Source organism: Syngnathus scovelli, chromosome 16 (genome assembly GCF_024217435.2).
Source record: "Syngnathus scovelli strain Florida chromosome 16, RoL_Ssco_1.2, whole genome shotgun sequence".
NCBI lineage: Eukaryota > Metazoa > Chordata > Actinopteri > Syngnathiformes > Syngnathidae > Syngnathus > Syngnathus scovelli.
The window spans coordinates 13,490,369-13,513,813 of record NC_090862.1 but is presented as its reverse complement, the minus strand read 5'-3'; the positions used below and the strand labels follow the sequence as shown (position 1 = coordinate 13,513,813).

At 61.2% G+C, this 23,445-nt stretch overlaps 7 non-coding genes across 7 annotated transcripts; all 7 read right to left on the bottom strand.

Moving 5' to 3' along the window:
• Nucleotides 1–492: 492 nt before the first annotated feature.
• LOC125984294 (5S ribosomal RNA) lies at nt 493–611 on the bottom strand. The gene has a single exon (XR_007486917.1). It is a non-coding gene; the product is annotated as a 5S ribosomal RNA (ribosomal RNA).
• Nucleotides 612–7,608: 6,997 nt separating this feature from the next.
• On the bottom strand, nt 7,609–7,727 carry LOC125984283 (5S ribosomal RNA). The gene has a single exon (XR_007486907.1). It is a non-coding gene; the product is annotated as a 5S ribosomal RNA (ribosomal RNA).
• Nucleotides 7,728–8,815: 1,088 nt separating this feature from the next.
• LOC125984289 (5S ribosomal RNA) lies at nt 8,816–8,934 on the bottom strand. The gene has a single exon (XR_007486912.1). It is a non-coding gene; the product is annotated as a 5S ribosomal RNA (ribosomal RNA).
• Nucleotides 8,935–9,566: 632 nt separating this feature from the next.
• Nucleotides 9,567–9,685, bottom strand: LOC125984277 (5S ribosomal RNA). The gene has a single exon (XR_007486901.1). It is a non-coding gene; the product is annotated as a 5S ribosomal RNA (ribosomal RNA).
• Nucleotides 9,686–16,816: 7,131 nt separating this feature from the next.
• On the bottom strand, nt 16,817–16,935 carry LOC125984282 (5S ribosomal RNA). The gene has a single exon (XR_007486906.1). It is a non-coding gene; the product is annotated as a 5S ribosomal RNA (ribosomal RNA).
• A 1,095-nt stretch (nt 16,936–18,030) lies between these two features.
• LOC125984288 (5S ribosomal RNA) lies at nt 18,031–18,149 on the bottom strand. Its single transcript, XR_007486911.1, has one exon. It is a non-coding gene; the product is annotated as a 5S ribosomal RNA (ribosomal RNA).
• Nucleotides 18,150–18,781: 632 nt separating this feature from the next.
• LOC125984274 (5S ribosomal RNA) lies at nt 18,782–18,900 on the bottom strand. Its single transcript, XR_007486898.1, has one exon. It is a non-coding gene; the product is annotated as a 5S ribosomal RNA (ribosomal RNA).
• Nucleotides 18,901–23,445: the final 4,545 nt, after the last annotated feature.

Genomic DNA, 23,445 nt, shown 5'->3' with positions numbered 1-23,445 from the left:
ATTTATATTGATTTATTGTTTATTTATATATATAAAGGCAGGTCAGCAAAAATATTTCTGACGCGTAGCCGGTCCGTGGCGCAAGAAAGGTTGGGGACCACTAGTCTAAAAGAATCTGGCCGTAACTGGAATAGGGTTCTACGCGAATGCCCAACGGAAAAGTGAAGTGCACAAAACCTGCATTTGGCTGTATCAAAATAAATGTCATGAAAAAGGTAAAAACACTACATGGAAGCGCAATGTGTTGTGCTGGGTTCTTTTACAAGTAAAGACTGCTGCTTTGAGTTCACAGGGAGCCATGCTCTTTATTCACTGTACATAGAGGTTTTGAACTCGTGTTGTAGTTTCAGTGTCGGAGTTCAAACTAGGCTTGCAGTTTCCGAATGCCATTCGTGATGGGTGTTGTAAAAAGGTCTTGGCTTAAACGATTGAAGTGCACATAAGAAAAGAAAAAAAAAAAAAGAGCTTGAAGTGCACATAAGAAAAAGAAAAAGCTTACAGCACCTGGTATTCCCAGGCAGTCTCCCATCCAAGTACTAACCAGGCCCGACCCTGCTTAGCTTCCGAGATAAGACGAGATCAGGCGTTCTCAGGGTAGTATGGCCGTAAGCCGTGAGGTGACCCAACATTTTGCATTTTATAGACACAATCGCCCCTGAAACTAGCGAGCAAGCCAATGAAGCCTTCAAAACTGCTTCGGCACATGGAGACCAAGCATCCTGCATTAAAAGACAAACCTTAACCACTTCGGGTTTCATTGTCTCCGATTACGCCTGGATGGGACCGGCTCGTTTCTGAGAAACAAGCTCGGTGCTCCCAATAATTCAACGTAATGGTGACTTTTATTTTTATGTGGTTTATATTTGTTTTTATGCCAGTCGTATCATTTTATTTAATCGTATTTACCGTATTTGCCGGTGTACAGGTCGACTCGGTGTATAAGTCGACCCCCTAAAATTCGACGGAAATTTACGATTTTATGATATATCCTTTGTATAAGTCGAGCTCAATTGTTGCATTATATTAAACTTCAAAATTCAATATGCGAAATTTATTGACGAAATGTGTTCAAATTCTGGGAGGCCGTGCGCATGCTGCTGTTTATAAGCACCGCGGAGGAGATCGCGGCCGGCGAGCTCGCGCACGCCGCCCGGCACCAACGGGAGGCCGGAAATAGCTCCAAGCCGAGCGGATCGGCACTTTATAAGCACCGCGGAGGAGATCGCGGCGCCTCATTGGACTTCCAGCCGCCGGCGAGCTCGCGCACCCGCCCGGCACATCCGGGAGGCCGTGCGCACGAGCCAAGTGGCCGAAAATAGCCCCCGCCGAGCGGATCGGCTGTTTATAAGCACCGCGGAGGTGGTCGCGGCGCCTCATTCGACTTCCAGCGGCCGGCGAGCTCGCGCACCCGCCCGGCACATCCGGGAGGCCGTGCGCACGAGCCAAGTGGCCGAAAATAGCCCCGCCGAGCGGATCGGCTTTTTATAAGCACCGCGGAGGTGGTCGCGGCGCCTCATTCGACTTCCAGCGGCCGGCGAGCCCGCGCACCCGCCCGGCACATCCGGGAGGCCGTGCGCACGAGCCAAGTGGCCGAAAATAGCCCCCGCCGAGCGGATCGGCTGTTTATAAGCACCGCGGAGGTGGTCGCGGCGCCTCATTCGACTTCCAGCGGCCGGCGAGCTCGCGCACCCGCCCGGCACATCCGGGAGGCCGTGCGCACGAGCCAAGTGGCCGAAAATAGCCCCCGCCGAGCGGATCGGCTGTTTATAAGCACCGCGGAGGTGGTCGCGGCGCCTCATTCGACTTCCAGCGGCCGGCGAGCTCGCGCACCCGCCCGGCACATCCGGGAGGCCGTGCGCACGAGCCAAATGGCCGAAAATAGCCCCCGCCGAGCGGATCGGCTGTTTATAAGCACCGCGGAGGTGGTCGCGGCGCCTCATTCGACTTCAAGCGGCCGGCGAGCTCGCGCACCCGCCCGGCACATCCGGGAGGCCGTGTGCACGAGCCAAGTGGCCGAAAATAGTCCATGCCGACCGGATCGGCTGTTTATAAGCACCGCGGAGGTGGTCGCGGCGCCTCATTCGACTTCCAGCGGCCAGCGAGCTCGCGCACCCGCCCGGCACATCCGGGAGGCCGTGCGCACGAGCCAAGTGGCCGAAAATAGCCCCCGCCGAGCGGATCGGCTGTTTATAAGCACCGCGGAGGTGGTCGCGGCGCCTCATTCGACTTCAAGCGGCCGGCGAGCTCGCGCACCCGCCCGGCACATCCGGGAGGCCGTGCGCACGAGCCAAGTGGCCGAAAATAGCCCCCGCCGAGCGGATCGGCTGTTTATAAGCACCGCGGAGGTGGTCGCGGCGCCTCATTCGACTTCCAGCGGCCGGCGAGCCCGCGCACCCGCCTGGCACATCCGGGAGGCCGTGCGCACGAGCCAAGTGGCCGAAAATAGCCCCCGCCGAGCGGATCGGCTGTTTATAAGCACCGCGGGGGTGGTCGCGTCGCCTCATTCGACTTCCAGCGGCCGGCGAGCTCGCGCACCCGCCCGGCACATCCGGGAGGCCGTGCTAACGAGCCAAGTGGCCGAAAATAGCCCCCGCCGAGCGGATCGGCTGTTTATAAGCACCGCGGAGGTGGTCGCGGCGCCTCATTCGACTTCCAGCGGCCGGCGAGCCTGCGCACCCGCCCGGCACATCCGGGAGGCCGTGCGCACGAGCCAAGTGGCCGAAAATAGCCCCCGCCGAGCGGATCGGCTGTTTATAAGCACCGCGGAGGTGGCCGCGGCGCCTCATTCGACTTCCAGCGGCCGGCGAGCTCGCGCACCCGCCCGGCACATCCGGGAGGCCGTGCGCACGAGCCAAGTGGCCGAAAATAGCCCCCGCCGAGCGGATCGGCTGTTTATAAGCACCGCGGAGGTGGTCGCGGCGCCTCATTCGACTTCCAGCGGCCGGCGAGCTCGCGCACCCGCCCGGCATATCCGGGAGGCCGTGCGCACGAGCCAAGTGGACGAAAATAGCCCCCGCCGAGCGGATCGGCTGTTTGTAAGCACCGCGGAGGTGGTCGCGGCGCCTCATTCGACTTCCAGCGGCCGGCGAGCTCGCGCACCCGCCCGGCACATCCGGGAGGCCGTGCGCACGAGCCAAGTGGCCGAAAATAGCCCCCGCCGAGCGGATCGGCTGTTTATAAGCACCGCGGAGGTGGTCGCGGCGCCTCATTCGACTTCCAGCGGCCGGCGAGCTCGCGCACCCGCCCGGCACATCCGGGAGGCCGTGCGCACGAGCCAAGTGGCCGAAAATAGCCCCCGCCGAGCGGATCGGCAGTTTATAAGCACCGCGGAGGTGGTCGCGGCGCCTCATTCGACTTCCAGCGGCCGGCGAGCTCGCGCACCCGCCCGGCACATCCGGGAGGCCGTGCGCACGAGCCAAGTGGCCGAAAATAGCCCCCGCCGAGCGGATTGGCTGTTTATAAGCACCGCGGAGGTGGTCGCGGCGCCTCATTCGACTTCAAGCGGCCGGCGAGCTCGCGCACCCGCCCGGCACATCCGGGAGGCCGTGCGCACGAGCCAAGTGGCCGAAAATAGCCCCCGCCGAGCGGATCGGCTGTTTATAAGCACCGCGGAGGTGGTCGCGGCGCCTCATTCGACTTCCAGCGGCCGGCGAGCTCGCGCACCCGCCCGGCACATCCGGGAGGCCGTGCGCACGAGCCAAGTGGCCGAAAATAGCCCCCGCCGAGCGGATCGGCTGTTTATAAGCACCGCGGAGGTGGTCGCGGCGCCTCATTCGACTTCCAGCGGCCGGCGAGCTCGCGCACCCGCCCGGCACATCCGGGAGGCCGTGCGCACGAGCCAAGTGGCCGAAAATAGCCCCCGCCGAGCGGATCGGCTGTTTATAAGCACCGCGGAGGTGGTCGCGGCGCCTCATTCGACTTCCAGCGGCCGGCGAGCCTGCGCACCCGCCCGGCACATCCGGGAGGCCGTGCGCACGAGCCAAGTGGCCGAAAATAGCCCCCGCCGAGCGGATCGGCTGTTTATAAGCACCGCGGAGGTGGTCGCGGCGCCTCATTCGACTTCTAGCGGCCGGCGAGCTCGCGCACCCGCCCGGCACATCCGGGAGGCCGTGCGCACGAGCCAAGTGGCCGAAAATAGCCCCCGCCGAGCGGATCGGCTGTTTATAAGCACCGCGGAGGTGGTCGCGGCGCCTCATTCGACTTCCAGCGGCCGGCGAGCCCGCGCACCCGCCCGGCACATCCGGGAGGCCGTGCGCACGAGCCAAGTGGCCGAAAATAGCCCCCGCCGAGCGGATCGGCTGTTTATAAGCACCGCGGAGGTGGCCGCGGCGCCTCATTCGACTTCCAGCGGCCGGCGAGCTCGCGCACCCGCCCGGCACATCCGGGAGGCCGTGCGCACGAGCCAGGTGGCCGAAAATAGCCCCCGCCGAGCGGATCGGCTGTTTATAAGCACCGCGGAGGTGGTCGCGGCGCCTCATTCGACTTCCAGCGGCCGGCGAGCTCGCGCACCCGCCCGGCACATCCGGGAGGCCGTGCGCACGAGCCAAGTGGGCGAAAATAGCCCCCGCCGAGCGGATCGGCTGTTTGTAAGCACCGCGGAGGTGGTCGCGGCGCCTCATTCGACTTCCAGCGGCCGGCGAGCTCGCGCACCCGCCCGGCACATCCGGGAGGCCGTGCGCACGAGCCAAGTGGCCGAAAATAGCCCCCGCCGAGCGGATCGGCTGTTTATAAGCACCGCGGAGGTGGTCGCGGCGCCTCATTCGACTTCCAGCGGCCGGCGAGCTCGCGCACCCGCCCGGCACATCCGGGAGGCCGTGCGCACGAGCCAAGTGGCCGAAAATAGCCCCCGCCGAGCGGATCGGCTGTTTATAAGCACCGCGGAGGTGGTCGCGGCGCCTCATTCGACTTCCAGCGGCCGGCGAGCTCGCGCACCCGCCCGGCACATCCGGGAGGCCGTGCGCACGAGCCAAGTGGCCGAAAATAGCCCCCGCCGAGCGGATCGGCTGTTTATAAGCACCGCGGAGGTGGTCGCGGCGCCTCATTCGACTTCCAGCGGCCAGCGAGCTCGCGCACCCGCCCGGCACATCCGGGAGGCCGTGCGCACGAGCCAAGTGGCCGAAAATAGCCCCCGCCGATCGGATCGGCTGTTTATAAGCACCGCGGAGGTGGTCGCGGCGCCTCATTCGACTTCCAGCGGCCGGCGAGCTCGCGCACCCGCCCGGCACATCCGGGAGGCCGTGCAGACGAGCCAAGTGGCCGAAAATAGCCCCCGCCGAGCGGATCGGCTGTTTATAAGCACCGCGGAGGTGGTCGCGGCGCCTCATTCGACTTCCAGCGGCCGGCGAGCTCGCGCACCCGCCCGGCACATCCGGGAGGCCGTGCGCACGAGCCAAGTGGCCGAAAATAGCCCCCGCCGAGCGGATCGGCTGTTTATAAGCACCGCGGAGGTGGTCGCGGCGCCTCATTCGACTTCCAGCGGCCGGCGAGCTCGCGCACCCGCCCGGCACATCCGGGAGGCCGTGCGCACGAGCCAAGTGGCCGAAAATAGCCCCCGCCGAGCGGATCGGCGGTTTATAAGCACCGCGGAGGTGGTCGCGGCGCCTCATTCGACTTCCAGCGGCCGGCGAGATCGCGCACCCGCCCGGCACATCCGGGAGGCCGTGCGCACGAGCCAAGTGGCCGAAAATAGCCCCCGCCGAGCGGATCGGCTGTTTATAAGCACCGCGGAGGTGGTCGCGGCGCCTCATTCGACTTCCAGCGGCCGGCGAGCTCGCGCACCCGCCCGGCACATCCGGGAGGCCGTGCGCACGAGCCAAGTGGCCGAAAATAGCCCCCGCCGAGCGGATCGGCTGTTTATAAGCACCGCGGAGGTGGTCGCGGCGCCTCATTCGACTTCCAGCGGCCGGCGAGCTCGCGCACCCGCCCGGCACATCCGGGAGGCCGTGCGCACGAGCCAAGTGGCCGAAAATAGCCCCCGCCGAGCGGATCGGCTGTTTATAAGCAGCGCGGAGGTGGTCGCGGCGCCTCATTCGACTTCCAGCGGCCAGCGAGCTCGCGCACCCGCCCGGCACATCCGGGAGGCCGTGCCCACGAGCCAAGTGGCCGAAAATAGCCCCCGCCGAGCGGATCGGCTGTTTATAAGCACCGCGGAGGTGGTCGCGGCGCCTCATTCGACTTCCAGCGGCCGGCGAGCTCGCGCACCCGCCCGGCACATCCGGGAGGCCGTGCGCACGAGCCAAGTGGCCGAAAATAGCCCCCGCCGAGCGAATCGGCTGTTTATAAGCACCGCGGAGGTGGTCGCGGCGCCTCATTCGACTTCCAGCGGCCGGCGAGCTCGCGCACCCGCCCGGCACATCCGGGAGGCCGTGCGCACGAGCCAAGTGGCCGAAAATAGCCCCCGCCGAGCGGATCGGCTGTTTATAAGCACCGCGGTGGTGGTCGCGGCGCCTCATTCGACTTCCAGCGGCCGGCGAGCTCGCGCACCCGCCCGGCACATCCGGGAGGCCGTGCGCACGAGCCAAGTGGCCGAAAATAGCCCCCGCCGAGCGGATCGGCTGTTTATAAGCACCGCGGAGGTGGTCGCGGCGCCTCATTCGACTTCCAGCGGCCGGCGAGCTCGCGCACCCGCCCGGCACATCCGGGAGGCCGTGCGCACGAGCCAAGTGGCCGAAAATAGCCCCCGCCGAGCGGATCGGCTGTTTATAAGCACCGCGGAGGTGGTCGCGGCGCCTCATTCGACTTCCAGCGGCCGGCGAGCTCGCGCACCCGCCCGGCACATCCGGGAGGCCGTGCGCACGAGCCAAGTGGCCGAAAATAGCCCCCGCCGAGCGGATCGGCTGTTTATAAGCACCGCGGAGGTGGTCGCGGCGCCTCATTCGACTTCCAGCGGGCCGCGCACTCGCGCACGCCGCCCGGTTCAAATTTTCTAAGTGCAACGCACAATGAGATGCATGAGAAACGGCCTTGGTTACCATCACATTTGAAGCGATGAATACGAAGTTAAATTTTATGACTCGGTGTATAAGTCGAGGTCGATTTTTTTCGGTCGATTTTGGATCGAAAAAGGTCGACCAATACACCGGCAAATACGGTATATATACTTATTATAAATGTAGTATTTATTTATATAGATTTATTGTTTATTTATATATATAAAGGCAGGTCCGCAAAAATATTTCTGACGCGTAGCCGGTCCGTGGCGCAAGAAAGGTTGGGGACCGCTAGTCTAAAAGAATCTGGCCGTAACTGGAATAGGGTTCTACGCGAATGCCCAACGGAAAAGTGAAGTGCACAAAACCTGCATTTGGCTGTATCAAAATAAATGTCATGAAAAAGGTAAAAACACTACATGGAAGCGCAATGTGTTGTGCTGGGTTCTTTTACAAGTAAAGACTGCTGCTTTGAGTTCACAGGGAGCCATGCTCTTTATTCACTGTACATAGAGGTTTTTAACTCGTGTTGTAGTTTCAGTGTCGGAGTTCAAACTAGGCTTGCAGTTTCCGAATGCCATTCGTGATGGGTGCTGTAAAAGGTTCTTGGCTTAAACGATTGAAGTGCACATAAGAAAAAAAAAAAAAAGAGCTTGAAGTGCACATAAGAAAAAGAAAAAGCTTACAGCACCTGGTATTCCCAGGCAGTCTCCCATCCAAGTACTGACCAGGCCCGACCCTGCTTAGCTTCCGAGATCAGACGAGATCAGGCGTTCTCAGGGTAGTATGGCCGTAAGCCGTGAGGTGACCCAACATTTTGCATTTTATAGACACAATCGCCCCTGAAACTAGAGCAAGCCAATGAAGCCTTCAAAACTGCTTCGGCACATGGAGACCAAGCATCCTGCATTAAAAGACAAACCTTAACCACTTCGGGTTTCATTGTCTCCGATTACGCCTGGATGGGACCGGCTCGTTTCTGAGAAACAAGCTCGGTGCTCCAAATAATTCAACGTAATGGTGACTTTTATTTTTATGTGGTTTATATTTGTTTTTATGCCAGTCGTATCCTTTTATTTAATCCTATTTATATATATTTATTATAAATGTAGTATTTATTTATATAGATTTATCCATCCATCCATCCATCCATCCATTTTCTGAACCGCTTAGTCCCCACGGGGGTCGCGGGCGTGCTGGAGCCTATCCCAGCCGTCATCGGGCAGTAGGCGGGGGACACCCTGAACTGGTTGCCAGCCGATCGCAGGGCACACAGAGACAGACAACCAATCGCACTCACACTCACACCTAGGGACAATTTGGAGTCTTCAATCGGCCTACCAAGCATGTTTTTGGAATGTGGGAGGAAACCGGAGTGCCCGGAGAAAACCCACGCGGGCCCGGGGAGAACATGCAAACTCCACACAGGGAGGGCCGGAGGTGGAATCGAACCCGCACCCTCCTAACTGTGAGGCGGACGTGCTACCCAGTGCGCCACCGAGCCGCCTATATAGATTTATTGTTTATTTATATATATAAAGGCAGGTCCGCAAAAATATTTCTGACGCGTAGCCGGTCCGTGGCGCAAGAAAGTTTGGGGACCACTAGTCTAAAAGAATCTGGCCGTAACTGGAATAGGGTTCTACGCGAATGCCCAACGGAAAAGTGAAGTGCACAAAACCTGCATTTGGCTGTATCAAAATAAATGTCATGAAAAAGGTAAAAACACTACATGGAAGCACAATGTAGGTTTTAAACTCGTGTTGTAGTTTCAGTGTCGGAGTTCAAACTAGGCTTGCAGTTTCCGAATGCCATTCTTGATGGGTGCTGTAAAAAGTTCTTGGCTTAAACGATTGAAGTGCACATAAGAAAAAAAAAAAAAAAAAAGCTTACGGTAACTGGTATTCCCAGGCGGTCTCCCATCCAAGTACTAACCAGGCCCGACCCTGCTTAGCCTCCGAGATCGGACGAGATCGGGCGCTCTCAGGGTAGTATGGCCGTAAGCCGTGAGACCGCTCAGAATTTTTCATTTTATAGACACAATCGCCCCTGAAACCAGGCCAAGCAGCGGCGGGACTTGATGGCTGTGGTAAAAGTTTCCTTTCACAATTGACGTGGGAAAAAAAAAAAAAAAAAAGGCTTTCAGCACCTGGTATTCCCGGACGGTCACCCTTCCCTTTTGTTTTTTTTTTTATTTTTTTACAACCAGGGCCGAAACAGTCTTTCTTCCAAGGCTTTTGGTGTTTTCTGGAAACATGGCTATCATGAAAAGTTATTGACAGCTTTTTATGCGGTAGCACGAATTTGCCGTTGCGACCTGCATTTTGCTGAATCAAAATAAATGCCTTGAAAAGTTTAAAAACACTTCATGGAAGTGTTGTGTTGGGTTCTTTTACAAGTCAAGCCTGCTGCTTTGAGTTCACAGGGAGCCATGCTCACTGTACATAGTCTGCTCTCTAGCGGTAAAAAATTTAACTACAATGCTGTGGATGTCACCACATAATATAGCTTTCAAACTCGTGTTATAGTTTCAATGTCGGAGTTTAAATTAGGCTTGCTGTTTCCGGATGCCATTCGTGATGGGTGTTGTAAAAAATAGCTTCTTAAACGATTGAAGTGCACATAAGAAAAAGAAAAAGCTTAAAGCACCTGGTATTCCCAGGCGGTCTCCCATCCAAGTACTAACCAGGCCCGACCCTGCTTAGCTTCCGAGATCGGACGAGATCGGGCGTTCTCAGGGTAGTATGGCCGTAAGCCGCGAGGTGACCCAACATTTTGCATTTTATAGACACAATCGCCCCTGAAACTAGCGAGCGAGCCAATGAAGCCTTCAAAACTGCTTCGGCACATGGAGACCAAGCATCCTGCATTAAAAGACAAACCTTAACCACTTCGGGTTTCATTGTCTCCGATTACGCCTGGATGGGACCGGCTCGTTTCTGAGAAACAAGCTCGGTGCTCCCAATAATTCAACGTAATGGTGACTTTTATTTGTATGTGGTTAATATTTGTTTTTATGCCAGTCGTATCATTTTATTTAATCGTATTTACCGTATTTGCCGGTGTACAGGTCGACTCGGTGTATAAGTCGACCCCCTAAAATTCGACGGAAATTTACGATTTTATGATATATCCTTTGTATAAGTCGAGCTCAATTGTTGCATTATATTAAACTTCAAAATTCAATATGCGAAATTTATTGACGAAATGTGTTCAAATTCTGGGAGGCCGTGCGCATGCTGCTGTTTATAAGCACCGCGGAGGAGATCGCGGCCGGCGAGCTCGCGCACGCTGCCCGGCACCAACGGGAGGCCGGAAATAGCTCCAAGCCGAGCGGATCGGCACTTTATAAGCACCGCGGAGGAGATCGCAGCGCCTCATTGGACTTCCAGCGGCCGGCGAGCTCGCGCACCCGCCCGGCACATCCGGGAGGCCGTGCGCACGAGCCAAGTGGCCGAAAATAGCCCCCGCCGAGCGGATCGGCTGTTTATAAGCACCGCGGAGGTGGTCGCGGCGCCTCATTCGACTTCCAGCGGCCGGCGAGCTCGCGCACCCGCCCGGCACATCCGGGAGGCCGTGCGCACGAGCCAAGTGGCCGAAAATAGCCCCCGCCGAGCGGATCGGCTGTTTATAAGCACCGCGGAGGTGGTCGCGGCGCCTCATTCGACTTCCAGCGGCCGGCGAGCTCGCGCACCCGCCCGGCACATCCGGGAGGCCGTGCGCACGAGCCAAGTGGCCGAAAATAGCCCCCGCCGAGCGGATCGGCTGTTTATAAGCACCGCGGAGGTGGTCGCGGCGCCTCATTCGACTTCCAGCGGCCAGCGAGCTCGCGCACCCGCCCGGCACATCCGGGAGGCCGTGCGCACAAGCCAAGTGGCCGAAAATAGCCCCCGCCGAGCGGATCGGCTGTTTATAAGCACCGCGGAGGTGGTCGCGGCGCCTCATTCGACTTCCAGCGGCCGGCGAGCTCGCGCACCCGACCGGCACATCCGGGAGGCCGTGCGCACGAGCCAAGTGGCCGAAAATAGCCCCCGCCGAGCGGATCGGCTGTTTATAAGCACCGCGGAGGTGGTCGCGGCGCCTCATTCGACTTCCGGCGGGCGGCGAGCTCGCGCACCCGCCCGGCACATCCGGGAGGCCGTGCGCACGAGCCAAGTGGCCGAAAATAGCCCCCGCCGAGCGGATCGGCTGTTTATAAGCACCGCGGAGGTGGTCGCGGCGCCTCATTCTACTTCCAGCGGCCGGCGAGCTCGCGCACCCGCCCGGCACATCCGGGAGGCCGTGCGCACGAGCCAAGTGGCCGAAAATAGCCCCCGCCGAGCGGATCGGCTGTTTATAAGCACCGCGGAGGTGGTCGCGGCGCCTCATTCGACTTCCAGCGGCCGGCGAGCTCGCGCACCCGCCCGGCACATCCGGGAGGCCGTGCGCACGAGCCAAGTGGCCGAAAATAGCCCCCGCCGAGCGGATCGGCTGTTTATAAGCACCGCGGAGGTGGTCGCGGCGCCTCATTCGACTTCAAGCGGCCGGCGAGCTCGCGCAACCGCCCGGCACATCCGGGAGGCCGTGCGCACGAGCCAAGTGGCCGAAAATAGCCCCCGCCGAGCGGATCGGCTGTTTATAAGCACCGCGGAGGTGGTCGCGGCGCCTCATTCGACTTCCAGCGGCCGGCGAGCTCGCGCACCCGCCCGGCACATCCGGGAGGCCGTGCGCACGAGCCAAGTGGCCGAAAATAGCCCCCGCCGAGCGGATCGGCTGTTTATAAGCACCGCGGAGGTGGTCGGGCGCCTCATTCGACTTCCAGCGGCCGGCGAGCTCGCGGACCCGCCCGGCACATCCGGGAGGCCGTGCGCACGAGCCAAGTGGCCGAAAATAGCCCCCGCCGAGCGGATCGGCTGTTTATAAGCACCGCGGAGGTGGTCGCGGCGCCTCATTCGACTTCCAGCGGCCGGCGAGCTCGCGCACCCGCCCGGCACATCCGGGAGGCCGTGCGCACGAGCCAAGTGGCCGAAAATAGCCCCCGCCGAGCGGATCGGCTGTTTATAAGCACCGCGGAGGTGGTCGCGGCGCCTCATTCGACTTCCAGCGGCCGGCGAGCTCGCGCACCCGCCCGGCACATCCGGGAGGCCGTGCGCACGAGCCAAGTGGCCGAAAATAGCCCCCGCCGAGCGGATCGGCTGTTTATAAGCACCGCGGAGGTGGTCGCGGCGCCTCATTCGACTTCCAGCGGCCGGCGAGCTCGCGCACCCGCCCGGCATATCCGGGAGGCCGTGCGCACGAGCCAAGTGGCCGAAAATAGCCCCCGCCGAGCGGATCGGCTGTTTATAAGCACCGAGGAGGTGGTCGCGGCGCCTCATTCGACTTCCAGCGGCCGGCGAGCCCGCGCACCCGCCCGGCACATCCGGGAGGCCGTGCGCACGAGCCAAGTGGCCGAAAATAGCCCCCGCCGAGCGGATCGGCTGTTTATAAGCACCGCGGAGGTGGTCGCGGCGCCTCATTCGACTTCCAGCGGCCGGCGAGCTCGCGCACCCGCCCGGCACATCCGGGAGGCCGTGCGCACAAGCCAAGTGGCCGAAAATAGCCCCCGCCGAGCGGATCGGCTGTTTATAAGCACCGCGGAGGTGGTCGCGGCGCCTCATTCGACTTCCAGCGGCCGGCGAGCTCGCGCACCCGCCCGGCACATCCGGGAGGCCGTGCGCACGAGCCAAGTGGCCGAAAATAGCCCCCGCCGAGCGGATCGGCTGTTTATAAGCACCGCGGAGGTGGTCGCGGCGCCTCATTCGACTTCCAGCGGCCGGCGAGCTCGCGCACCTGCCCGGCACATCCGGGAGGCCGTGCGCACGAGCCAAGTGGCCGAAAATAGCCCCCGCCGAGCGGATCGGCTGTTTATAAGCACCGCGGAGGTGGTCGCGGCGCCTCATTCGACTTCCAGCGGCCGGCGAGCTCGCGCACCCGCCCGGCACATCCGGGAGGCTGTGCGCACGAGCCAAGTGGCCGAAAATAGCCCCCGCCGAGCGGATCGGCTGTTTATAAGCACCGCGGAGGTGGTCGCGGCGCCTCATTCGACTTCCAGCGGCCGGCGAGCTCGCGCACCCGCCCGGCACATCCGGGAGGCCGTGCGCACGAGCCAAGTGGCCGAAAATAGCCCCCGCCGAGCGGATCGGCTGTTTATAAGCACCGCGGAGGTGGTCGCGGCGCCTCATTCGACTTCCAGCGGCCGGCGAGATCGCGCACCCGCCCGGCACATCCGGGAGGCCGTGCGCACGAGCCAAGTGGCCGAAAATAGCCCCCGCCGAGCGGATCGGCTGTTTATAAGCACCGCGGAGGTGGTCGCGGCGCCTCATTCGACTTCCAGCGGCCGGCGAGCTCGCGCACCCGCCCGTCACATCCGGGAGGCCGTGCGCACGAGCCAAGTGGCCGAAAATAGCCCCCGCCGAGCGGATCGGCTGTTTATAAGCACCGCGGAGGTGGTCGCGGCGCCTCATTCGACTTCCAGCGGCCGGCGAGCTCGCGCACCCGCCCGGCACATCCGGGAGGCTGTGCGCACGAGCCAAGTGGCCGAAAATAGCCCCCGCCGAGCGGATCGGCTGTTTATAAGCACCGCGGAGGTGGTCGCGGCGCCTCATTCGACTTCCAGCGGCCGGCGAGCTCGCGCACCCGCCCGGCACATCCGGGAGGCCGTGCGCACGAGCCAAGTGGCCGAAAATAGCCCCCGCCGAGCGGATCGGCTGTTTATAAGCACCGCGGAGGTGGTCGCGGCGCCTCATTCGACTTCCAGCGGCCGGCGAGCTCGCGCACCCGCCCGTCACATCCGGGAGGCCGTGCGCACGAGCCAAGTGGCCGAAAATAGCCCCCGCCGAGCGGATCGGCTGTTTATAAGCACCGCGGAGGTGGTCGCGGCGCCTCATTCGACTTCCAGCGGCCGGCGAGCTCGCGCACCCGCCCGGCACATCCGGGAGGCTGTGCGCACGAGCCAAGTGGCCGAAAATAGCCCCCGCCGAGCGGATCGGCTGTTTATAAGCACCGCGGAGGTGGTCGCGGCGCCTCATTCGACTTCCAGCGGCCGGCGAGCTCGCGCACCCGCCCGGCACATCCGGGAGGCCGTGCGCACGAGCCAAGTGGCCGAAAATAGCCCCCGCCGAGCGGATCGGCTGTTTATAAGCACCGCGGAGGTGGTCGCGGCGCCTCATTCGACTTCCAGCGGCCGGCGAGATCGCGCACCCGCCCGGCACATCCGGGAGGCCGTGCGCACGAGCCAAGTGGCCGAAAATAGCCCCCGCCGAGCGGATCGGCTGTTTATAAGCACCGCGGAGGTGGTCGCGGCGCCTCATTCGACTTCCAGCGGCCGGCGAGCTCGCGCACCCGCCCGGCACATCCGGGAGGCCGTGCGCACGAGCCAAGTGGCCGAAAATAGCCCCCGCCGAGCGGATCGGCTGTTTATAAGCACCGCGGAGGTGGTCGCGGCGCCTCATTCGACTTCCGGCGAGCTCGCGCACCCGCCCGGCACATCCGGGAGGCCGTGCGCACGAGCCAAGTGGCCGAAAATAGCCCCCGCCGAGCGGATCGGCTGTTTATAAGCACCGCGGAGGTGGTCGCGGCGCCTCATTCGACTTCCAGCGGCCGGCGAGCTCGCGCACCCGCCCGGCACATCCGGGAGGCCGTGCGCACGAGCCAAGTGGCCGAAAATAGCCCCCGCCGAGCGGATCGGCTGTTTATAAGCACCGCGGAGGTGGTCGCGGCGCCTCATTCGACTTACAGCGGTCGGCGAGCTCGCGCACCCGCCCGGCACATCCGGGAGGCCGTGCGCACGAGCCAAGTGGCCGAAAATAGCCCCCGCCGAGCGGATCGGCTGTTTATAAGCACCGCGGAGGTGGTCGCGGCGCCTCATTCGACTTCCAGCGGCCGGCGAGCTCGCGCACCCGCCCGGCACATCCGGGAGGCCGTGCGCACGAGCCAAGTGGCCGAAAATAGCCCCCGCCGAGCGGATCGGCTGTTTATAAGCACCGCGGAGGTGGTCGCGGCGCCTCATTCGACTTCCAGCGGCCGGCGAGCTCGCGCACCCGCCCGGCACATCCGGGAGGCCGTGCGCACGAGCCAAGTGGCCGAAAATAGCCCCCGCCGAGCGGATCGGCTGTTTATAAGCACCGCGGAGGTGGTCGCGGCGCCTCATTCGACTTCCAGCGGCCGGCGAGCTCGCGCACCCGCCCGGCACATCCGGGAGGCCGTGCGCACGAGCCAAGTGGCCGAAAATAGCCCCCGCCGAGCGGATCGGCGGTTTATAAGCACCGCGGAGGTGGTCGCGGCGCCTCATTCGACTTCCAGCGGCCGGCGAGATCGCGCACCCGCCCGGCACATCCGGGAGGCCGTGCGCACGAGCCAAGTGGCCGAAAATAGCCCCCGCCGAGCGGATCGGCTGTTTATAAGCACCGCGGAGGTGGTCGCGGCGCCTCATTCGACTTCCAGCGGCCGGCGAGCTCGCGCACCCGCCCGGCACATCCGGGAGGCCGTGCGCACGAGCCAAGTGGCCGAAAATAGCCCCCGCCGAGCGAATCGGCTGTTTATAAGCACCGCGGAGGTGGTCGCGGCGCCTCATTCGACTTCCAGCGGCCGGCGAGCTCGCGCACCCGCCCGGCACATCCGGGAGGCCGTGCGCACGAGCCAAGTGGCCGAAAATAGCCCCCGCCGAGCGGATCGGCTGTTTATAAGCACCGCGGTGGTGGTCGCGGCGCCTCATTCGACTTCCAGCGGCCGGCGAGCTCGCGCACCCGCCCGGCACATCCGGGAGGCCGTGCGCACGAGCCAAGTGGCCGAAAATAGCCCCCGCCGAGCGGATCGGCTGTTTATAAGCACCGCGGAGGTGGTCGCGGCGCCTCATTCGACTTCCAGCGGCCGGCGAGCTCGCGCACCCGCCCGGCACATCCGGGAGGCCGTGCGCACGAGCCAAGTGGCCGAAAATAGCCCCCGCCGAGCGGATCGGCTGTTTATAAGCACCGCGGAGGTGGTCGCGGCGCCTCATTCGACTTCCAGCGGCCGGCGAGCTCGCGCACCCGCCCGGCACATCCGGGAGGCCGTGCGCACGAGCCAAGTGGCCGAAAATAGCCCCCGCCGAGCGGATCGGCTGTTTATAAGCACCGCGGAGGTGGTCGCGGCGCCTCATTCGACTTCCAGCGGGCCGCGCACTCGCGCACGCCGCCCGGTTCAAATTTTCTAAGTGCAACGCACAATGAGATGCATGAGAAACGGCCTTGGTTACCATCACATTTGAAGCGATGAATACGAAGTTAAATTTTATGACTCGGTGTATAAGTCGAGGTCGATTTTTTTCGGTCGATTTTGGATCGAAAAAGGTCGACCAATACACCGGCAAATACGGTATATATACTTATTATAAATGTAGTATTTATTTATATAGATTTATTGTTTATTTATATATATAAAGGCAGGTCCGCAAAAATATTTCTGACGCGTAGCCGGTCCGTGGCGCAAGAAAGGTTGGGGACCGCTAGTCTAAAAGAATCTGGCCGTAACTGGAATAGGGTTCTACGCGAATGCCCAACGGAAAAGTGAAGTGCACAAAACCTGCATTTGGCTGTATCAAAATAAATGTCATGAAAAAGGTAAAAACACTACATGGAAGCGCAATGTGTTGTGCTGGGTTCTTTTACAAGTAAAGACTGCTGCTTTGAGTTCACAGGGAGCCATGCTCTTTATTCACTGTACATAGAGGTTTTTAACTCGTGTTGTAGTTTCAGTGTCGGAGTTCAAACTAGGCTTGCAGTTTCCGAATGCCATTCGTGATGGGTGCTGTAAAAGGTTCTTGGCTTAAACGATTGAAGTGCACATAAGAAAAAAAAAAAAAAGAGCTTGAAGTGCACATAAGAAAAAGAAAAAGCTTACAGCACCTGGTATTCCCAGGCAGTCTCCCATCCAAGTACTGACCAGGCCCGACCCTGCTTAGCTTCCGAGATCAGACGAGATCAGGCGTTCTCAGGGTAGTATGGCCGTAAGCCGTGAGGTGACCCAACATTTTGCATTTTATAGACACAATCGCCCCTGAAACTAGCGAGCAAGCCAATGAAGCCTTCAAAACTGCTTCGGCACATGGAGACCAAGCATCCTGCATTAAAAGACAAACCTTAACCACTTCGGGTTTCATTGTCTCCGATTACGCCTGGATGGGACCGGCTCGTTTCTGAGAAACAAGCTCGGTGCTCCAAATAATTCAACGTAATGGTGACTTTTATTTTTATGTGGTTTATATTTGTTTTTATGCCAGTCGTATCCTTTTATTTAATCCTATTTATATATATTTATTATAAATGTAGTATTTATTTATATAGATTTATCCATCCATCCATCCATCCATCCATTTTCTGAACCGCTTAGTCCCCACGGGGGTCGCGGGCGTGCTGGAGCCTATCCCAGCCGTCATCGGGCAGTAGGCGGGGGACACCCTGAACTGGTTGCCAGCCGATCGCAGGGCACACAGAGACAGACAACCAATCGCACTCACACTCACACCTAGGGACAATTTGGAGTCTTCAATCGGCCTACCAAGCATGTTTTTGGAATGTGGGAGGAAACCGGAGTGCCCGGAGAAAACCCACGCGGGCCCGGGGAGAACATGCAAACTCCACACAGGGAGGGCCGGAGGTGGAATCGAACCCGCACCCTCCTAACTGTGAGGCGGACGTGCTACCCAGTGCGCCACCGAGCCGCCTATATAGATTTATTGTTTATTTATATACTATATAAAGGCAGGTCCGCAAAAATATTTCTGACGCGTAGCCGGTCCGTGGCGCAAGAAAGTTTGGGGACCACTAGTCTAAAAGAATCTGGCCGTAACTGGAATAGGGTTCTACGCGAATGCCCAACGGAAAAGTGAAGTGCACAAAACCTGCATTTGGCTGTATCAAAATAAATGTCATGAAAAAGGTAAAAACACTACATGGAAGCACAATGTAGGTTTTAAACTCGTGTTGTAGTTTCAGTGTCGGAGTTCAAACTAGGCTTGCAGTTTCCGAATGCCATTCTTGATGGGTGCTGTAAAAAGTTCTTGGCTTAAACGATTGAAGTGCACATAAGAAAAAAAAAAAAAAAAAAAAGCTTACGGTAACTGGTATTCCCAGGCGGTCTCCCATCCAAGTACTAACCAGGCCCGACCCTGCTTAGCCTCCGAGATCGGACGAGATCGGGCGCTCTCAGGGTAGTATGGCCGTAAGCCGTGAGACCGCTCAGAATTTTTCATTTTATAGACACAATCGCCCCTGAAACCAGGCCAAGCAGCGGCGGGACTTGATGGCTGTGGTAAAAGTTTCCTTTCACAATTGACGTGGGAAAAAAAAAAAAAAAAAAGGCTTTCAGCACCTGGTATTCCCGGACGGTCACCCTTCCCTTTTGTTTTTTTTTTTATTTTTTTACAACCAGGGCCGAAACAGTCTTTCTTCCAAGGCTTTTGGTGTTTTCTGGAAACATGGCTATCATGAAAAGTTATTGACAGCTTTTTATGCGGTAGCACGAATTTGCCGTTGCGACCTGCATTTTGCTGAATCAAAATAAATGCCTTGAAAAGTTTAAAAACACTTCATGGAAGTGTTGTGTTGGGTTCTTTTACAAGTCAAGCCTGCTGCTTTGAGTTCACAGGGAGCCATGCTCACTGTACATAGTCTGCTCTCTAGCGGTAAAAAATTTAACTACAATGCTGTGGATGTCACCACATAATATAGCTTTCAAACTCGTGTTATAGTTTCAATGTCGGAGTTTAAATTAGGCTTGCTGTTTCCGGATGCCATTCGTGATGGGTGTTGTAAAAAATAGCTTCTTAAACGATTGAAGTGCACATAAGAAAAAGAAAAAGCTTAAAGCACCTGGTATTCCCAGGCGGTCTCCCATCCAAGTACTAACCAGGCCCGACCCTGCTTAGCTTCCGAGATCGGACGAGATCGGGCGTTCTCAGGGTAGTATGGCCGTAAGCCGCGAGGTGACCCAACATTTTGCATTTTATAGACACAATCGCCCCTGAAACTAGCGAGCGAGCCAATGAAGCCTTCAAAACTGCTTCGGCACATGGAGACCAAGCATCCTGCATTAAAAGACAAACCTTAACCACTTCGGGTTTCATTGTCTCCGATTACGCCTGGATGGGACCGGCTCGTTTCTGAGAAACAAGCTCGGTGCTCCCAATAATTCAACGTAATGGTGACTTTTATTTGTATGTGGTTAATATTTGTTTTTATGCCAGTCGTATCATTTTATTTAATCGTATTTACCGTATTTGCCGGTGTACAGGTCGACTCGGTGTATAAGTCGACCCCCTAAAATTCGACGGAAATTTACGATTTTATGATATATCCTTTGTATAAGTCGAGCTCAATTGTTGCATTATATTAAACTTCAAAATTCAATATGCGAAATTTATTGACGAAATGTGTTCAAATTCTGGGAGGCCGTGCGCATGCTGCTGTTTATAAGCACCGCGGAGGAGATCGCGGCCGGCGAGCTCGCGCACGCTGCCCGGCACCAACGGGAGGCCGGAAATAGCTCCAAGCCGAGCGGATCGGCACTTTATAAGCACCGCGGAGGAGATCGCAGCGCCTCATTGGACTTCCAGCGGCCGGCGAGCTCGCGCACCCGCCCGGCACATCCGGGAGGCCGTGCGCACGAGCCAAGTGGCCGAAAATAGCCCCCGCCGAGCGGATCGGCTGTTTATAAGCACCGCGGAGGTGGTCGCGGCGCCTCATTCGACTTCCAGCGGCCGGCGAGCTCGCGCACCCGCCCGGCACATCCGGGAGGCCGTGCGCACGAGCCAAGTGGCCGAAAATAGCCCCCGCCGAGCGGATCGGCTGTTTATAAGCACCGCGGAGGTGGTCGCGGCGCCTCATTCGACTTCCAGCGGCCGGCGAGCTCGCGCACCCGCCCGGCACATCCGGGAGGCCGTGCGCACGAGCCAAGTGGCCGAAAATAGCCCCCGCCGAGCGGATCGGCTGTTTATAAGCACCGCGGAGGTGGTCGCGGCGCCTCATTCGACTTCCAGCGGCCAGCGAGCTCGCGCACCCGCCCGGCACATCCGGGAGGCCGTGCGCACGAGCCAAGTGGCCGAAAATAGCCCCCGCCGAGCGGATCGGCTGTTTATAAGCACCGCGGAGGTGGTCGCGGCGCCTCATTCGACTTCCAGCGGCCGGCGAGCTCGCGCACCCGACCGGCACATCCGGGAGGCCGTGCGCACGAGCCAAGTGGCCGAAAATAGCCCCCGCCGAGCGGATCGGCTGTTTATAAGCACCGCGGAGGTGGTCGCGGCGCCTCATTCGACTTCCGGCGGGCGGCGAGCTCGCGCACCCGCCCGGCACATCCGGGAGGCCGTGCGCACGAGCCAAGTGGCCGAAAATAGCCCCCGCCGAGCGGATCGGCTGTTTATAAGCACCGCGGAGGTGGTCGCGGCGCCTCATTCTACTTCCAGCGGCCGGCGAGCTCGCGCACCCGCCCGGCACATCCGGGAGGCCGTGCGCACGAGCCAAGTGGCCGAAAATAGCCCCCGCCGAGCGGATCGGCTGTTTATAAGCACCGCGGAGGTGGTCGCGGCGCCTCATTCGACTTCCAGCGGCCGGCGAGCTCGCGCACCCGCCCGGCACATCCGGGAGGCCGTGCGCACGAGCCAAGTGGCCGAAAATAGCCCCCGCCGAGCGGATCGGCTGTTTATAAGCACCGCGGAGGTGGTCGCGGCGCCTCATTCGACTTCAAGCGGCCGGCGAGCTCGCGCAACCGCCCGGCACATCCGGGAGGCCGTGCGCACGAGCCAAGTGGCCGAAAATAGCCCCCGCCGAGCGGATCGGCTGTTTATAAGCACCGCGGAGGTGGTCGCGGCGCCTCATTCGACTTCCAGCGGCCGGCGAGCTCGCGCACCCGCCCGGCACATCCGGGAGGCCGTGCGCACGAGCCAAGTGGCCGAAAATAGCCCCCGCCGAGCGGATCGGCTGTTTATAAGCACCGCGGAGGTGGTCGGGCGCCTCATTCGACTTCCAGCGGCCGGCGAGCTCGCGCACCCGCCCGGCACATCCGGGAGGCCGTGCGCACGAGCCAAGTGGCCGAAAATAGCCCCCGCCGAGCGGATCGGCTGTTTATAAGCACCGCGGAGGTGGTCGCGGCGCCTCATTCGACTTCCAGCGGCCGGCGAGCTCGCGCACCCGCCCGGCACATCCGGGAGGCCGTGCGCACGAGCCAAGTGGCCGAAAATAGCCCCCGCCGAGCGGATCGGCTGTTTATAAGCACCGCGGAGGTGGTCGCGGCGCCTCATTCGACTTCCAGCGGCCGGCGAGCTCGCGCACCCGCCCGGCATATCCGGGAGGCCGTGCGCACGAGCCAAGTGGCCGAAAATAGCCCCCGCCGAGCGGATCGGCTGTTTATAAGCACCGCGGAGGTGGTCGCGGCGCCTCATTCGACTTCCAGCGGCCGGCGAGCTCGCGCACCCGCCCGGCATATCCGGGAGGCCGTGCGCACGAGCCAAGTGGCCGAAAATAGCCCCCGCCGAGCGGATCGGCTGTTTATAAGCACCGAGGAGGTGGTCGCGGCGCCTCATTCGACTTCCAGCGGCCGGCGAGCCCGCGCACCCGCCCGGCACATCCGGGAGGCCGTGCGCACGAGCCAAGTGGCCGAAAATAGCCCCCGCCGAGCGGATCGGCTGTTTATAAGCACCGCGGAGGTGGTCGCGGCGCCTCATTCGACTTCCAGCGGCCGGCGAGCTCGCGCACCCGCCCGGCACATCCGGGAGGCCGTGCGCACAAGCCAAGTGGCCGAAAATAGCCCCCGCCGAGCGGATCGGCTGTTTATAAGCACCGCGGAGGTGGTCGCGGCGCCTCATTCGACTTCCAGCGGCCGGCGAGCTCGCGCACCCGCCCGGCACATCCGGGAGGCCGTGCGCACGAGCCAAGTGGCCGAAAATAGCCCCCGCCGAGCGGATCGGCTGTTTATAAGCACCGCGGAGGTGGTCGCGGCGCCTCATTCGACTTCCAGCGGCCGGCGAGCTCGCGCACCCGCCCGGCACATCCGGGAGGCCGTGCGCACGAGCCAAGTGGCCGAAAATAGCCCCCGCCGAGCGGATCGGCTGTTTATAAGCACCGCGGAGGTGGTCGCGGCGCCTCATTCGACTTCCAGCGGCCGGCGAGCTCGCGCACCCGCCCGGCACATCCGGGAGGCCGTGCGCACAAGCCAAGTGGCCGAAAATAGCCCCCGCCGAGCGGATCGGCTGTTTATAAGCACCGCGGAGGTGGTCGCGGCGCCTCATTCGACTTCCAGCGGCCGGCGAGCTCGCGCACCCGCCCGGCACATCCGGGAGGCCGTGCGCACGAGCCAAGTGGCCGAAAATAGCCCCCGCCGAGCGGATCGGCTGTTTATAAGCACCGCGGAGGTGGTCGCGGCGCCTCATTCGACTTCCAGCGGCCGGCGAGCTCGCGCACCCGCCCGGCACATCCGGGAGGCTGTGCGCACGAGCCAAGTGGCCGAAAATAGCCCCCGCCGAGCGGATCGGCTGTTTATAAGCACCGCGGAGGTGGTCGCGGCGCCTCATTCGACTTCCAGCGGCCGGCGAGCTCGCGCACCCGCCCGGCACATCCGGGAGGCCGTGCGCACGAGCCAAGTGGCCGAAAATAGCCCCCGCCGAGCGGATCGGCTGTTTATAAGCACCGCAGAGGTGGTCGCGGCGCCTCATTCGACTTCCAGCGGCCGGCGAGATCGCGCACCCGCCCGGCACATCCGGGAGGCCGTGCGCACGAGCCAAGTGGCCGAAAATAGCCCCCGCCGAGCGGATCGGCTGTTTATAAGCACCGCGGAGGTGGTCGCGGCGCCTCATTCGACTTCCAGCGGCCGGCGAGCTCGCGCACCCGCCCGGCACATCCGGGAGGCCGTGCGCACGAGCCAAGTGGCCGAAAATAGCCCCCGCCGAGCGGATCGGCTGTTTATAAGCACCGCGGAGGTGGTCGCGGCGCCTCATTCGACTTCCGGCGAGCTCGCGCACCCGCCCGGCACATCCGGGAGGCCGTGCGCACGAGCCAAGTGGCCGAAAATAGCCCCCGCCGAGCGGATCGGCTGTTTATAAGCACCGCGGAGGTGGTCGCGGCGCCTCATTCGACTTCCAGCGGCCGGCGAGCTCGCGCACCCGCCCGGCACATCCGGGAGGCCGTGCGCACGAGCCAAGTGGCCGAAAATAGCCCCCGCCGAGCGGATCGGCTGTTTATAAGCACCGCGGAGGTGGTCGCGGCGACTCATTCGACTTACAGCGGTCGGCGAGCTCGCGCACCCGCCCGGCACATCCGGGAGGCCGTGCGCACGAGCCAAGTGGCCGAAAATAGCCCCCGCCGAGCGGATCGGCTGTTTATAAGCACCGCGGAGGTGGTCGCGGCGCCTCATTCGACTTCCAGCGGCCGGCGAGCTCGCGCACCCGCCCGGCACATCCGGGAGGCCGTGCGCACGAGCCAAGTGGCCGAAAATAGCCCCCGCCGAGCGGATCGGCTGTTTATAAGCACCGCGG